The sequence below is a fragment of the Pseudoliparis swirei genome, chromosome 9 (assembly GCF_029220125.1).
Source record: "Pseudoliparis swirei isolate HS2019 ecotype Mariana Trench chromosome 9, NWPU_hadal_v1, whole genome shotgun sequence".
Classification (NCBI taxonomy): domain Eukaryota; kingdom Metazoa; phylum Chordata; class Actinopteri; order Perciformes; family Liparidae; genus Pseudoliparis; species Pseudoliparis swirei.
In genome coordinates this window covers 6,666,562-6,683,175 of record NC_079396.1, presented here as the reverse complement: position 1 = coordinate 6,683,175, position 16,614 = coordinate 6,666,562, and the positions used below count along the sequence as shown (strand labels likewise).

At 43.5% G+C, this 16,614-nt stretch overlaps 1 protein-coding gene across 2 annotated transcripts in view; it reads left to right on the top strand.

Moving 5' to 3' along the window:
• Positions 1-3,329: 3,329 nt before the first annotated feature.
• LOC130199828 (vitamin D3 receptor A) overlaps positions 3,330-16,614 on the top strand; it is a 73,916-nt gene continuing 60,631 nt past the window's right edge. For both annotated transcript variants that reach the window (XM_056423636.1, XM_056423637.1), the window contains exons 1-2: positions 3,330-3,407; positions 4,399-4,569. The gene's annotated coding sequence lies outside the window, so the exon portion shown is untranslated. The remainder of the gene's footprint in view (positions 3,408-4,398; positions 4,570-16,614) is intronic.

The window sequence follows — 16,614 nt, the reverse complement described above, 5'->3', positions numbered from 1 at the left end:
GAGGGTTGTGTTAAATCGAACAAAAGGGAGCTTGATAAGTGGGTAGCCTACTGCCGAAGAGAAGACAGGCTGTTTGGCCTCAAGAAAACGAAGCGTCTCTAACTCAGAGATGGGGGAAAATACATCAACATGTGGGATGGCTTTAGACTGTTCCTGTTACATCCAGACCTTCTGGGTAGTTCTGTGTTCACTGTCTGTTTCTGTTCTGTTGGCTGTCACTCACCTTGTCTCTCGTTTCAGACTCCTCCCTCCTCGTGTGATTGCAGGCCCCGCCCTCATTGTTTCCACCTGTGTCGTTCCCCTGTGTAGTTAGGCTGTGTCAACCCCTTGTTCTGTGTCGGTTCATCTCTAAATGTTTGCCAGTAAAGACCTTTGGGTTTTCGAATCCGACAACCTCGTCTCTGCTGTCTGCTACTGAGTTCTACTTCCGGTGGCTCCCAGCCTCTCGGGTAACACTTCCCATAGGCTGGTACAATTCGAAGGCGGGGTTTTAGACTGTTTTCGGTCTCAACATGAATGACATACAACTAGGAAAGTGAGGGAAACCCTGGAAAAAAATTAGTCATCTGGCTATATTTTGTAATGATTTGAGGACAAAAGTCATTATTATGTTGTACTGCATTTGACTGCTGTATATGGATGTATTTTAAATACAAAATTACTCCACTTTAAAAGTATTTTGTTAAAAATTACTCTAGATTTTTTGCCGACCCAATCGAAGACAAATTACAAAACACTCAAGTATTTGAAATATGTATTTCAAATACAAGTGATAGAAATACTGCTATTCTCTGTGAGGGATGGGCTGGATTCCTGCACATGCACAGAGGCAGGCTGCATGGAAACCTATCACGCGCTCACAGCCTTGCACTGAGGCTTTATTTATTTAATGCAGTCAATTAGGAAAGTCAATATTGATTTATACTCCGTTGTAAAAAGTCCTCGTGTTTGGTGGTCATTGAAACCTGGAGGCTTTGAAGAACCCAGGGTACAAACCCATGTAGTTTTAAATGTGATTGGTGCACAAGTTGGAGCTACAAAGGTCTCTTGAAGCTACAACAGCTCTTGGTCAAACCACATATTTCCCATTGAATGTAAAAAACTCGCAGATAACCATCGAGCTTTGACATTGATATTTGGGTACTTAGCCAACAGTCGTAAAAGAAAGGTTACTTCGGAACTCGAGAGCCTTCACAATGATCCTATAAGGGATGTAATGAAAACTATACTGTTGTATGCTATAATAAGATACGGTATAGATTAGTAAAGTACAATCAGAATCAGAACCTTTTATTGCCAAGTATGTTTTCACATACACAGAATTTGTCATGGCGGGTGGTGCAATATTGGAAAATAACATTAAACAATCAACAACAATCAACACAATACAATACAGTACAGTTTAGAGTATAGTAAAGCATATAATACTATATAGTGTAGTATTGTAGCCTATAGTTTGTTTAGTATAGTGAAGCATTTATTATAGTGTATAGTATATTATTGTAGCCTATAGTATAGTATTGTAAACTGCAGATAAAAAGCATATAGTATAGTGTATTGTGTGTAGCCTTCAGTATATTATAGTAAGGTAAAGTAAAGAGTATAGTATTGTAGCTTATAGTATATTATAGTAAAGAGGATAGTGTAGTATAGTAAATAGTATAGTTTAGTACATGTATACATTCATCGTATAGCACCAACTGTCCTGTTTCACAGTATCATTTACAATATAGTATAGCAGAGTATAGAGCTGTATAGTAGTGTATAACAGAATAATACAAAATAAATGTATTGTAATCTATATATATACAGATTATAATATATATATATATATACTGTATATATATATATATATATATATATATATACACACACACACATACAGAGAGAGAGAGAGAGAACAGACCAGAATAGGATAACAGTCTAATCTAATCTTGTTCCAAACATCATTTGAAGAAATGTGTCTGTGCGTGAGAGTAACATTACGGTTGTTTCCAAAAGTAAAGAACCAACTGTGACAATCTTGTAGATGTAGCTGTATTCATCAAACTTCATCAATGTTGAATACGTCTTTACTGCCTTCCAGCCGCCCCATACAGTTGGAGAAGCCAGCAAAAGGGTATCCCCCCCCCACCCCCCCCCCACCCACGCACCCACATGTAACATGCCATATATCACATGGCGAGGATGGCTTTTTTACAAAGCCTCCCTTTCACACAACAGAAAGCAAGCTTTGAAATACCCTAATCCATCCACGGAGAACTCACAACCACCAATAATAAATCTTCAAGCCCCCCCTCCCCTCCCTCCACCCTCATCTATCAGAAAGGGGCTAATGTTGCCCGTCTCAATTGCAACATTGCATGACACATACGGCTAGTTATGGATTACTAGCTGGCACGTTATCAACATGGATCATATTGTAAGGTCAGAGGTTGGATCCCTGTAACAGTAAATGGCCTTAAGTCCTTTTGGCATGCACTAGATAAAGAATAGATGTCAAAGTCCAACTGGCTGGGGCTGGGCACTGCGATGACAAGAGGTGAATATAAGGAGAGAATCCCTCCTAATTACAGAGTGGGCAATGTGGTGATTGAAGTGCTATAATAAAAGCTTGCAGAGGGGACATTGGAGAGCACCACAGGGCCATCTGAACTCTTCCCCCAAGAAGTAAACTAGCCCCTGTCCTCTCCACCCACACACGATGGACACACACCATGTAGGTTAGCGGGTTAGTTTAAATGCCTTTCACTACTTGGTATGTGTACACTATCAGTTACCACCCATTTTCAGGACAAAGAGATTAGAAAGAGTGAGAGAAGAGGATGCTGGAACTGTCATATATTATGTATAGGTAAATCGTAAATTAGTCATGAGAAATGTGGAGTAACAAAGTATATTTAATGCTCAAAGTTCAGCATTGACAAAACACAAATATATATATATATATATATATATATTGTTGTTGTTGTAATTTCTCTCCAGCCTCTATGCATACAAGCACATTCCCTGAATGATACAACATTCAGAGTGTTCTTGTCGTCATTCTTCTCCGTAACGATGCATTGTAATTGTGTTGTTAACTATTATTATTATGTTATTAAAGAAATGCTTTACTACTGATCAAGCCGTCCATGACGTCACGACACACCCCTATATGGTAAGGAGACAGCTGTAGACTCATGGTCGGGACTGAAGCGCGTCTGGACCAATGGGCGCAGACACCACTCCGGAGTGGAGAGTTGTGATTGGACACTGGAGGGATTATATATATGTATAGATATGCCTGACTGTTAAACTGTAGGGGGGCGGGACGATGGAGAAGTGCTGCGCATCTATGTTGATACACATCTAAAAAAACTGGACTAACAGAGTGTCTGCCTGCGCTGCCCTTGGCATGGACTAATGTAAGTTATTTTGCACTTTTCCTCTTCCTCCAAGAGGCGTTACGCGCGGCGAAAGGCGACGAAGTCGCGGAACATCAACGTAGTTTTTTCTTTTTCTCGTTGTGTTCCGCCGAGAAGTGCTTTCAGGCCGAGTGGCACACGCGTTTTGTCAAGGCAAGTGAAGTGGGCTGCGGTGAACGGAGCGTTAGCCGTCGTTGTTGTTGCCGCCGTCCGGCGGGCTGCAATATTTTTGACATGCTGCCGACCGAGACCGATGGGTGTGTGCGCAGTGAGCCTCCGAGTACCCTGTCATCGTCGCGAAGCGGTTTCACACATCACGCGACGCAATTATATGCATTGCCGTTTTTTGCGAGCCAGTTTCCAAGGCGAGTTAACGTTGTGTACGCTCGTGCGGAGAGGGAAAAAAAGGGGACATCGAAACTCCATTTAAATGCAAAATGTGGCAATTGAACATGGCCGTGCACGTTGGTGAATGTACATAACTAGTAAACATGCTTTTCACGGAACCTAAAACCGTATTTCGATCCACTCTATCTAACGTAGCTCATGCCCGCAAGCGAAACGTTTAAATAATGGCTCTGCTTATAGTGCCACGTTTTCCCGACGGAGTGGCACGCGCAGGTAGGGTACGGAGCAAGTGAGAGTACAAACCGCCCTCTCCCCCCCCCCCCCAAAAAACTTTGAAGTTTTGTTTGGGGAATGGGGTGATATCACGTGTGACGTGTGTGCCGAATGTCCCAGAAGCGTCGACATGTTTCGCAAAAGGTCTGAAGTCCTGCTCTTTACAAAGTGTTGACCTCGAGATTACGCGCGGCAATAATTGCCCAGATTTATTGAATGGCGTTTTTTTGGCGGAACAACTGTGTCCTGGCGAGAAATAACGGGACGTCGTCACCGGGACTCTAACGTCACCTACCCTCCTCCTCCTCCTAACCCGGCTGACCGTTAGATAGCCCTGCCTAATCACTCCTCCTTTCTTCTCTGTTGACAGTTTTGTTTGATACGGAGGAAAAGTTTTCCAGCGTGGGGGAAATTGTTTATTAAAAAGAAAAGAAAGAGCTTGCCTTCAACTCCACTGGCTCGGAAAATCTGGCGACCTGGCTCAAATAGCCGGGGGCCCCCTCTGCTGCTGCACGAAGTGAAGGTTGATATGCCACATCTGGTAAGTGAGCAGTGTGTGTGTGTGTGTGTGTGTGTACACGTGTGCATGAGAGAGAGAGACAAACGCACTAGACTCCCGCGAGCGTTGTAATTATATGAGCTTAACCGCATCATATGGGCAAAATAATAATAATAACAATACTACAAATACATTCCCGCGGCTTATTCTTTGTTTCCTCGGCTCGCCGCGCTTTCCGTTGGCCGAGGCCGCGCTGCGCACTTCACTCTGCGGGTCCACGTCGCCTCCGAACCGGGCCGCTGGAGAGCATCGTCCCGGTTACGATGTGGGTGCGCTACTGCTATTGTTGCGGACGGGCGCTTCCCTCCACATTCCACACGTGTATTATGCCGACCCGTCCGCCTGCTGCAGTCCCATCACACAGGGCCAGTGCGCAACCCCCCCCAGTTGAAACACGCGATAGGGAAATTAACCCGCACTGTAGGTTTTTTTTAACATCGACTTTAACCGTACATCTCTTTCGACTCTTTGAGTGCCAAAGTGACAGCGAGATGGACGTCGTGATGGGGGTTTCGTCCTGCTGGAGGTTGTCAGCGTTTGATATGGAGGAGGCTTGCTTCTGTTTGCAGGAGGAGGGGAGGGAGGAGGAGGAGGGGGGGGGGCAGGGAAAGGAAAGGATCAGCATGGAACTGAGTTGAGTGGAGACACACATACTTCAGAACGTGTTGTGTGACTTTTTAGTGGGACAGTCCCGGAAAGGATGTTGAAGAAAAAAACGGAGTGTATTTGATGATATACTTTGATTTGAGTCCCACATGTGTGTGCTAGCAACTGTCAACAGTACAAAACCAGTGTTTGTATCAAAGGAAAAATAAGTATTGTGTTCGGTTTGATTGCCGTACAGTTGACTTAACTCGTGCAATGTGTCCAGATATGCAAAAAAAACATTTCTAATCATAACACTCTTTCGGTTTATGTATTTCACTTTGAGGCTGAAGCTTTTAAACAAACTCGCCAGTCCCTCTTTAAAGTAAGGTTTTATATTTATTTGACTTTTTTATTGAAATTGTAGCGTTCTATTTAAGTGCGGGCCATGATGGGTTTCTGTGAGTGTTTCCATTCTGCAGCTGGAGGGTGGTTCCCTTGGCAGAATAGAAATTAAACAGCACATCAATTATACTTCTGTGTGTGTGATGAGATGTTTTTTTTCCATTTTCCCACAGTCTGTGAGACTTTCTATTAGGATTAGTTTAGTTCTTTTTAGCATAACATGTAATAAAAATACTAAAGCTGAACTGCTGTTTGTAGTGCTGTGCTGGAATTACAGGGACTTTTCCAGTCTCTTTTTTTCATTTAAAGAATTTTTCGAAGCGCGGTATCTTCCGCAATTGCGACTGAACAAGTTGATGTTTTGTTTGAGGAAAATGTTTGCCACATTGTGGTCCTGTCGCACTATTTGTTTGCTTGTTTTTGGCACGTTGTCATTTCACTGGGCTGCTGCTCTCCGACAATGCGAGTAAACGCACCCTGCAATAATAACACGAGCCGCTGACCACTTGCCTCCCGTGGCCGTCGGACCAAAAACCTCGCGTCTCCCAAGAGTCACATCTCGAGTACTAGCAGTAACACCACCCGCTCCACGTCGCCAGCTCCAGAGGTCTGCATCATGCTCTAAAACTGCCGGAGTCTGTCCGCGGTTTATCACGACTTTATGAATCTGGAAAAGAGCCCGGAGGTACTGTGGGTTTAAAATGTTTTTTTCTTCTTCTTTGAAGCCATGAAAGGGACAATTACGCCGTCACATTGTCGCGCCGATTCCCTCATCCGAAGATTCCCTCCCGACCGCCGGTTACCTCAGCGGTGTACAAAGGGTCTTTTTCTGTAATGAGGTGCTTAGTGGAGCACATTGTGCTCAGGAGGTTTGTACTCCGCTGAGTTACAGGCAGGTTGTAAAATGAGAACAGATGCACGGGGGCCTCAAGGTGCTGCACACTATTTTGAAACATAAGCTAGTTCCAGGCAATATGGAATGCATGTGTGCTTTCATGCACACACACACACACACACACAGGCGTGCACACTTTCTGATGCAACGAGTTGACATTTTCCAGAGACTTTGTTCAGTTCACAGGGTTTAAAGTTGATGCCGCTTCTTATTTGCTTTTTAAAAGATGTTTTGAGCCGGGACGTCTCGGTGCAACACAACCGGCAGACGCAAGAATGTCACGCAAGGTACTGGAAGTGATTTTAGACAGCAGATTTTTAACAGAAGAGAGGGTCGTCATACACACGAGAGGAGACTTTAACCGGATCTGGAGTGTCGTTTTTTGTGTGTCTCAATGCCGGAGCAAGAAAAACCTTTTGATCATTTCAAAAAGGAGACTAGAAGGTTCTGCAACTAACAATATTATTTTACAATGGATTATAGGCATCATCTGGGGATTGCCACTAATTGATTATTAGTTTGGTCTTTTTAAAAATAGCTTGTTTTATTCAACAACCGTCAGCCCCGAAAACAACAACAACACAAACAGTTTACGACCGCAGAAGACAAAATCAATCAGCAATTTGAGTTCAAACAATAGAATCTAATCAATTGAGAATTCTTTAATGGGGAAAGGAACCCTCACACAAAAGTACCTGGAACAATCCCAGTTCTTGTTAATGCTGATGCCAAAAGATGAATAAATCACATGCCAATGCAATATATCCACCCAGCTATGCTGCTCACTGATTTGAATCAGGAACAATAATGGGTTGAATGTATTAAAGGACAAGCGATCATGATATAAATAGTGTTTTTCTACATTTATGTTGCCTCACAGTGCACTTTATGTTGTGATACTATTCATCATGTTGAGAACTAGAGTGGAGTAGTTTGCTTGGTTTGGGCAGATGGGGCGACACTTAATTTGGCAACTGATTGGAGGGCATGTTGGTGTCAGTGGGCGATTCTTTTATTATTGTTATTATTATTTACACTTTGGCAAGCCGTGATGCCGGTTGGGCTCGGTTCTTGTCCCGAATCAACACTGGATGCGAGGGGGAGGGGGGGGGGGTTCAAAGGTCAGAAAAATATTTGGATACCGATTCCAGTTTAGGATTATCCCTCGTCACAATCCCTTGACACAAGCTTAGCTGAAGGATGTTTTGAAAGCAACTGGTAACGTGGAGGGATGTCCCCCTCACGTTTCTTTTCTAATATAAATAATAATGAGTCTGATGCTTCTATTTGCTGTAATGATGAAATATGTATCGGACACATTTAAAATAACTACTTCAGGTTCAAGACTGAAGCATTTTAGCTGCTTTAGCATTAACAGCTGAATGAAAAAATATGATTATTACTAGTGCTGTGAAAAATAACGCGTTAACTCAGTTAATTCAATTACAGGTTTAACGAGTTATTTTTTTAAAATGCATTTAACGCATGCGCAGAATGAGCTTCCAATCCGTCTGTTGTTGGTCGTCGGGACGAAAAAAAGTCACTTGCAAAATGAGCTTCCAATACACCACTTCAATCTGAACTCTGTCCGCTCTCATGCAGACGGTCTGTTCATCGGTAATGATCCTTCCGCAGGTTCACCTACGGAAACCTTGTTACGACTTTTACTTCCTGTAGATGAGGGGTCTCAACGCGTCGATCGCGACCTGCCAGTCGATCGCGGCGTAGTGTCGGTAGATCGCATGACATTAAAGAGATTGGCCCGCCCCCTGACATGTTCTCTATAGCACGTCTTTGTTCTTTTATTAAACTAAACGTCTGTTGTTGATCGTATCTCCACAGCAGCATGTCATTTCTGTCTCTTCGCGTCACGTTAACACTTATCGATCTCCGTGCGCGCATCGGGACCGAGCAAAAAAAAAGTCACTTGTCCCCGCCGTCCCTTTCATCACGGCCCAGTTCATGAAGAAAACCCACAGTCAGTTTGCCTCAGCAGCTGCTAGAGGAAGACTAGAGGCCTTTAGATTGTATCATGGTGGAGTTAATGGTTGACAAAAGAGAAAAATGTTCTGTTTAACCCTCCTGTTACCTTTACATTTACTAACATATTTTACCCTCGGGGTCAATTTGATCCCAGCAATTAAAACCTCCAGAAAATTATTAGAATTAATATTGCTTCCCAAGTTTAAGTGTGAGGTACTTTATGTTTGTTTGTTGACTACCTAAATAGCCCTTTAAATAAATAAAAAAGTTGATATTTCTTATATGTTTGACACAGTGAAAAACAGCCTGGGATCAAATTGACCCCAAAGAACACCGACATTAAACATTGAATGGGGTCAAATTGACCCGAAAGGTAACAGGAGGATTAAACATTCTGTTTAGGATGAAGACGTATTTATGTTCCATATGGAAGAAAACTGCTAAATAACTGCTGAGTTGCAGCACCATTGTAAAGAAGAATGTATAAATGTATATATCCGTCTTGTCATAAATCTCTATGTTCTCACAAAATATACCGAGAATATCGGTAATATGTGATTAATCATGATTAATCCACAAAAACCTGTGATTAACCCGTGTAGCAGGCCTGCTGCCGCTACCCGTGGGTTTCCCCCTCCAGCACCAAGGATCAGCCCCGAACCACGAGGTTTGCTTGAAAGACATATTTATTGTCAGCACACAACACACAGCAGACCGTTCAGCAACGCGTCTGCTCACCTCTCCCTCTCCACTCTCAAGTGGGAGCTTTTATAAGGGTGGCCTCGGCTGCTGAGTGATTGCCAATCACCAGCAGCCGAGGCCAAATCAGACACAGCTGCCACAACCCGATTAAAATTTTAATCGTTTCACAGCCCTAATTATTACATATTATTAACATAACCATGACAACTCCATTTGTGAGCCTGATTTATTCATATGACGTGAATGCAGTATGAACCTGGAGAACGATGCACCTGAACATGACTTGATCCCCCCGAGAGAAGTTAGTGCTGTCATACAAGAACAGGAGATGAAATTGAAAGAAACAAAAAGCAATATTCTCACACTTCCATCTTTGTCTTTTGTTGCCTCCATCTTTTGTTACAAGCTTTTTGCCTCCATCTTTTGTTACAAGCAGTGTCTCTGCTCTGCACCTCTGCGTTCTCCCGTCATCCAAATGGCTCTGTGCATTTGTTGTTGTTTTTCCCCCCCTCCTGAATTCCCCCCATTGTCCATTAAACCATGGCGTTCATACAGCGCCAACCAGTTTCTCTTTTTGCTTATTTAAAAAGAAAAGAAAAAAAGCCTCCCTCCCCTAGTGTAGGCCGACAGGACACCAGGTGTTCACAGGGGCGAGATCTATAACACTTTCATGAGCTGGACGAAAGGTTGAATCCCCGTCGTGAAGAATAAATCCGTGATGGAGAGCTGCTTTGGAACACGACATCCAAGGGATTATTCCCTTTTCCCCTCTATTATTATTCCGTTATACCCATGGCCCCCTAATTCCCCCTGTCCTCCTCCCTCTTCATTGTGGATGTGCTGAACAGCGGCTACTGGATTCCTTATGAGAGGTAATTGTGCAGCTGCACCATACATATGATGGTGGCCCTGGTGTTGTGGCCGCTGGGATGAGGTCTGGTGTGAAGTTTATTTATTATAAATAATACATACTCTAAAAGTGTATACATTTTATATCTCATTTCAAGTGAGATAGGAGTTTAAGAGTAATTTATACAACGGAAAGCTTTGGAAACTTAATTTTGGAGAAATCAATTGAACTGAATGATCCCGCAGCTTTAAATTTAGATGGGAGGTAATGTTAATAAAAAAAAAGGTCTTCTATTATTGTCGTCATGTTTTGATAAGATAAATTGTGCGCAAGGACTTTATCTGTGGCTATTGAAATCACTTGTTTCAGCTCTATTGTCATCTCTATTAACATCAAGAGTCTCTGAACATATGAGACGCACTGGTTCTGAACTGTCCGTGGGGAGAATGAACATGGAAGACTCGGTCCATTCTTGGTTAACGGCTCCGGTGAAATAACTTTCTGACTCCAGTAGTATTCTGCAACTACTCGGTCTCTCACCTGTGTGTGTGTGTGTGTGTGTGTGTGTGTGTAAATGTCACTCAAGTCTGGAAGCTTATCAGAATAAACATATTTGTTTGAGTAGCGTTATGTGATGTGATTAGTAATTGGTCAGTGTGTTTCTGGACCTCTCAATGAGTGCGTGTGCTGCGTCAGTTAAAATAGAAGCACTCTGTCAAAATTGTGTAATTCCGAGTTATTTATGGTTTTAGGTCCATGTCCGGATACAACGATGTCTGAGTCTGTATCCGGACCGCAGTCCGCCTATTATTGACCCCTGGCATAGACCATAGCGATCAGGGTTCATGCGGCATGTGGTGGTATACAAACACCTGTTGTGTTAGAGGGCAAAAATGAATTCCCCTTTTGAAAATATAATAATTCATTAATCAAGTGGGTGAGAAATGTACTTGGCCCTATACAAGTCATACACAGGTCAATTGTCATGTTTAATCGTTTAGTTTGGTGTCTTTACTTGAACAAACTCCTGTTTCCAGGATTAATGAAATGCTCACTTGCACTTCGACTCACGAACACTATAATATGAGTCTTACTATACATGGTGGTCAGTACTGCTCGTGTGCAGCTCTCATAAAGTGAGGAGAGGGAAGAGAGACGGCTCCCGTCTTGGCTACATCCATCATCAGCACCGGAAGAAACAAAGTGTTTTATTCATTCGTTATTTTATGAAGTTGCTAGATTTACTGGCCCTGTACTTCCGCTCCGGGCAAGTGGGCGATTCTTACTGCTCGAGCCCTGGACACGCAGCGGAGCGGATGAACTACGTCTTGGAACAATATGTTTAAGACGGGGATAGTGAAATATTAAAGTGCACTTTAAATCATCGGTGAGTTTATCGAGTGGAGGACATTGTGACCGAGCTATGCCTTCGGGCACTGATACAGAGCATCGGCCTTCATACAATCATCGGCATCCATGTTACCCAGACTCGAGACAAAGCGCAGGCCCACTTTTCTTTCAGCAACACACACACACACACACACACACGCACGCACGCACACAGAGGGATTAACGTGGCCACAGAAGGGCTTAAATGCTTAACAAGAGACGAGAGTCCCCATCAGTCTGTCTGCAGATCTGGATTCAGGTGACAGAAACGGATGGCAAGTTCCGAAATTGAGCTTATTTTTTATTTGTTCATGCGCCGTAGTACTTTGTGGCGGCTGTGATTGAATCAAGCCCCACGTTGCCAGGTCCCCCTGCCCCCTCCGATCCCACACAAATCATGCTTTTTGAGAGGTTCATTATTCGTGTCATGCTTTATGGTTTGCACGCAAAGGAGGTTGAAATACCATTTTTGGGTATTTATATTGGCAGAAAAAATAGTCCACCGGCCACGTATTCACTCCAGTACGTAAAACTAAATGGAGCCTGGGCCTTGCTCAAAAAGCTTCCTTTCAATGTCAGGTCGGCCACCTTTTTGTCTCCCGGCGAGACAAGTGCAATGAGGCATTTTGGTGAAAATGACATAAAATAATAGTCATGGGTGGGGGGAAAAAATGTTAAAACTTCACTACCGCACAAACGCAGGAAGAAGTAATCCAAGCGTGCTTGTGTGCTCGTTCATCGACTTTGATTTGGTTTTACGGGAATCGGGCTATCGAGCATCAAGCTGAAGACGGCCAGAAGTCTGTCGTCACCGCCGCTGCCTTCTGTGTTTCCATTGATTTTAAAGTGAGGCCTTTTTTAATTACACTGATGTGAGACGTGTTTTACTGCCACCCTAAAAAGCACGACCGGCTCATTAGTGCAGCCGCGCTTTAAACCAGAGAAGGGGAGAGAGAGAGACTTCCCACATTGCCGGTTTTTTAAAGAAGAGTGACAAACTAACATGTACTTGTGATTGAAATAATCCTGATTACGTATCGACAGAGGAACCGAACCGAGAAGCAGAATCGATGAGAGCTCTAGTCTCGATAAAATCCTAAAGATACCTGATCTTACCCACAATTGTGAGGGGGTAAGCAATACATATCATTAACCCTCTTGTGGCCACCTCCTGCCACAGGGCAAAGCCCCTGAACCGGCCTGTGATGTGAGATGATTCGATTAGTTTTAATGGCGACGGTATAAGGACTACATATTGTGACTGTCATCATTTGATGTTATTCACCAAAGAAACAGAAAAAGGGGGTGGCAACATTTCCGGAGAAAGCAAGGAATGGCCGAGTGAGGAGGAAACCTAAAACACGAGCAAAATCCTCCTCCTCTGTCTGCGGAGGCCCAGTGTAAGGGGCTTTCAGTGAGCTACTAACCCCCCCCCCATTCCTTATTTCCTCCTTCCTGGCGCTTGTGGAGCATAGAGAAGGAGAGACAAGCCCACAGAGGGTGATTGGTTGTAATTCAACAAGCCCCCCCACAGCAGGCTCCGCCCATCCCCATCCTGTTTGTGGGACAGTTCGTCATCCTAAAATGCCGCGGACGCCGCGTGCACACACACGCGCTCTGACGTGCAGTTAAAGCTAATATCCTTCATTCCCAATGGCATAAATATTTTGCGTGCCTCCCTCTCTTGTTTTTGACACGTGTACGAGCGCCCCGTGGGCACCGTGTAGCTGCAGAATGGGAGGCCGAGGCCGACAGGACAGAGGATGTTTTTGCCGAGAGCAATAACACTTTCACTCCGGCTCTCTCCCTCTTTGGCGCAAAGCCAGTACTTGGACTTCAAAATGTTTGGGGGGGGGGGGGGGGGATTCAACATTTGTTCATTGTGCAAATGTCTTCTTTATTTATTTTTTTCCATCCCGTTTTCTTCACTTATTTTTTTCAAAACTCCAAACTGCGAGCGAGGACCCGTTTGCACACGGTATTCGAGCTGTATTTGATGACTTCACGTCTGATTCTTCTGGATTTATAATTCCAGTCAGGTCTCTACAGAATTACTAGCGTCTCTGAAAGGCTTCCTGAAACCCGGTTCCTTTTATCCTCTTTTATAAATCTTTTGAATTAGCAGAAGACTCTGTCCTAATGTCTCGACTTGTGCTTTCATGTATCTTTTGCTCTTCTCAGAGGGACTCCCCTCTTGGGTCCATCATTACAAACACACAACTGATCGATGCGTCATTTTTGCACCTCGGTATTCCCTCCCGTTCTCATCTCTTGCCGTCACTCTTCGCCTCTTCACTGGCATTTGTCCAGAATACAGTCTGTAAACTGTGGCATGTACTGCAGAGTTGCACAAAGGTTCAGCTAATTGAGATCATAAAAAATGTGTGGCATGAATATTTATTTGGAATCAAATTAAAATAGACTTGACTATCCAGGAAAAGAAAGAGATTGGATGTGCGGCCGCATTGGTCTTCTCTTATGTTGAGATCCTCTTTATTATTTCACTTCAGGTGGTCAAAGGAAGTTTTATTTACATTCTTGTCCGGATTGGATTTAAATCCCAGCGTCCTTTTTGTGTATTTTTGTTTGGTTACTAAATTGGTCTTAAATGTAATTCCTGGCAGCAGTAAAGTCTTAATTTGCCTTTTAAAACGAAGCTCTGTCTCCATCGACGTTCAGTCTCTGCCTCATTTCCTCCATTTGCCCTTCTTCCTGTCCTCCACCGCCTGCAATTTAGGCTTGTTATTTGCTGCTTTCTATGCCCCCCCCCACGCTCCCCGAATGTTTTTTTGCATTCTGCGTTTTTCTTTTGCCCTTGTTATGGTTTTTCTGTGTTGCTCAAAACCCTTTTCTTTCCCTACTGTGCGCCGTATTATGTAGCATTTAGGAATATTTGCTTTTGGCAGGAGCTGGGAACGGCTTGGCTCAGATTTGTTTTAGTGCTACACTGATCGTGGCTTGCTGGTGCCCCAAGACACACACACACACACACACACACACACACACACACACAGATTCAGATTCAATTTATTGTCATTGCAGAGTACAAGTACTGAGACAACGAAAAGTATTGAGCATCTGACCAGAGTGCAAAAGAGAAGCAGTAGTAAAGTGCAATGCAGTATGTGAATAAATACAATACAATGCTGGACAATATAAATAATATAACATAATAATATACACACACACACACACACACACACACAGTCCATCCAAGCGTTCCACATGCAGTTGTTTGTGTTTGGATTTCTGGAGAAGAAAAAAAGTACAATAATGTGGACATATAATTAATAATCAAGCACGTTGTTCAAAAAGTCAAGAACAGGTCCGATCGGAGAAAGCTCAGACCACCAAGCTGCCGGTGTGTGTCGGTGGTTGGCAGCCTCGGGAGTCCAGCCACATCAAAAGGAAATGAACTGTCGCCGTGCCTAATTACTTATTAGCTGCAGCTGGCAGTGAGAGCGTAATAAGCACCCATCCTCGACTGGCTTACGCGAACCGGAAAAAAGTGTTCTACCACTGCGCTAGTTATCTTTTTCAACATGGCTTCCATCCCAGAGACAAGAGTTTACGTTAACATGTCCTCTCACCCAGGGGCCCAACAGGTGATGCCGCAAGGCAGTGCAATATCTAGGAGGGTTTTTTTGCGAAAATTAGTAAAAAATGTCTTTCTTGCTCCCGTCAATATTTCACTGTGCACGCAGCGCTGCCGTCACGTAGACGAACGGAAAGAAGACGAGTGACCGTGAGGCAAAGTATCAAGGAAGTAAAGCGGGAAAAAGAAGAGACAAATCTAAATAAAAAAATGGAAACAACATTGGTTTAGGAATGATGCTATCCCAAGCTTTTTATTTCCTTAGCGGCGGTCGATCGCCTGTTTACTGGGCTGGCTCTCGCAACACTCCCTTCCAGTCGTCCTCTCATTCATCCTGTTTATATGGGGCATTCTGAGTATTTAGTCCGATATGGATGAATCTAATTTTCAGTTACATTTTGGCGCGTGAATGAATAATGCCAATGCACAGACTGTACATGAAGTCAATGTAGTTGACTTGATGTCACCCGTTGGTTTGTGGTTTGCCGTTTTGAAGCCTCAAGTTTGGCATTTTGGCTGTCTTGGATTTTGGCAACCAGAAGTGAGCAAAGAGGGTGGAGCAAAGTACAACTGAACGCTGAATAACACATTTTGTAGGCAACCAAGAATGTTACAATTAACTTTCATGAACTGAAAAACACACTGTGAAAGGGACAAAAACAAGGACAACTCCCAGACCGGAAAACACTGTGGTAGCGACCTGTCGATCACTGAGCAGCCACGCCCAAAGACATACTTTGTCTCTTTGAAAAAAATGGGATCATAATTTACGATGTGAACATTATGCTGCATTGAAAGAACACTTAAAACTAGAGATTTGAGACCATACAACCATGTTGACAACGTTAACTGAGGTAATAAATCAAGTGAGAAGTAGTCATTTTCCAATAGACTGCAATACAATAAATGTATTTTTAAAACCTGAGGAGTCACCCTATGCTGGCCATTGGAAAGAACACACATTCAAGGCACTTTCCAGATCTGGAAGTTGCCGCCTGTGACCTTTGTGCCATCGGGAGTGTGCGAGATGATCCCACGCTTGGATCTGGCTGCCGCTCTGCAGTGAGCAAATACGTCCATAACCTTTTGTATCACAGAAAATGTGTGTGTGTTTGACTTCATCCAGGCTGTGTGAGTGTGTGATGGTGTCCAGTGTATAAGCTGAAAGCTGACACAGCTGTTTCACAGTAACCACACTGTGTTCTCCACACTATCTACAGTTTCATTCCATGGCTCGCCTCCAATCAACTCCAGCCACTTCTCTCTCATTGGTTTCTCTCCGTCTCACTTTCTACGATTTTTTTCCCCTCTGTCCATCCTCCCACTCCTCCTCCCGCCTTTTGGATGTACAGCGCGCAAAAGCTGGGTTAAATATCACCGGTGTCAGACGTCTGTCTAGCCAGGTGAGTCGCTGAAATAGGTAACTTAAGCCACAGAAAACACACAAGCACTGTCCTCCAAAAGAATATCAAAGATTGAGAGAAACAGCTTGTTCCAGTATTCTTTTCGATACATAGTTTGTATTCGAATAGTACTTGTTGGTGAGATCAGTGTATTGTTGGTTTTGTTTTTTTCACAGGATCCAGGCCTATTGACAAAGGAAAACATATCACTTATCCCATA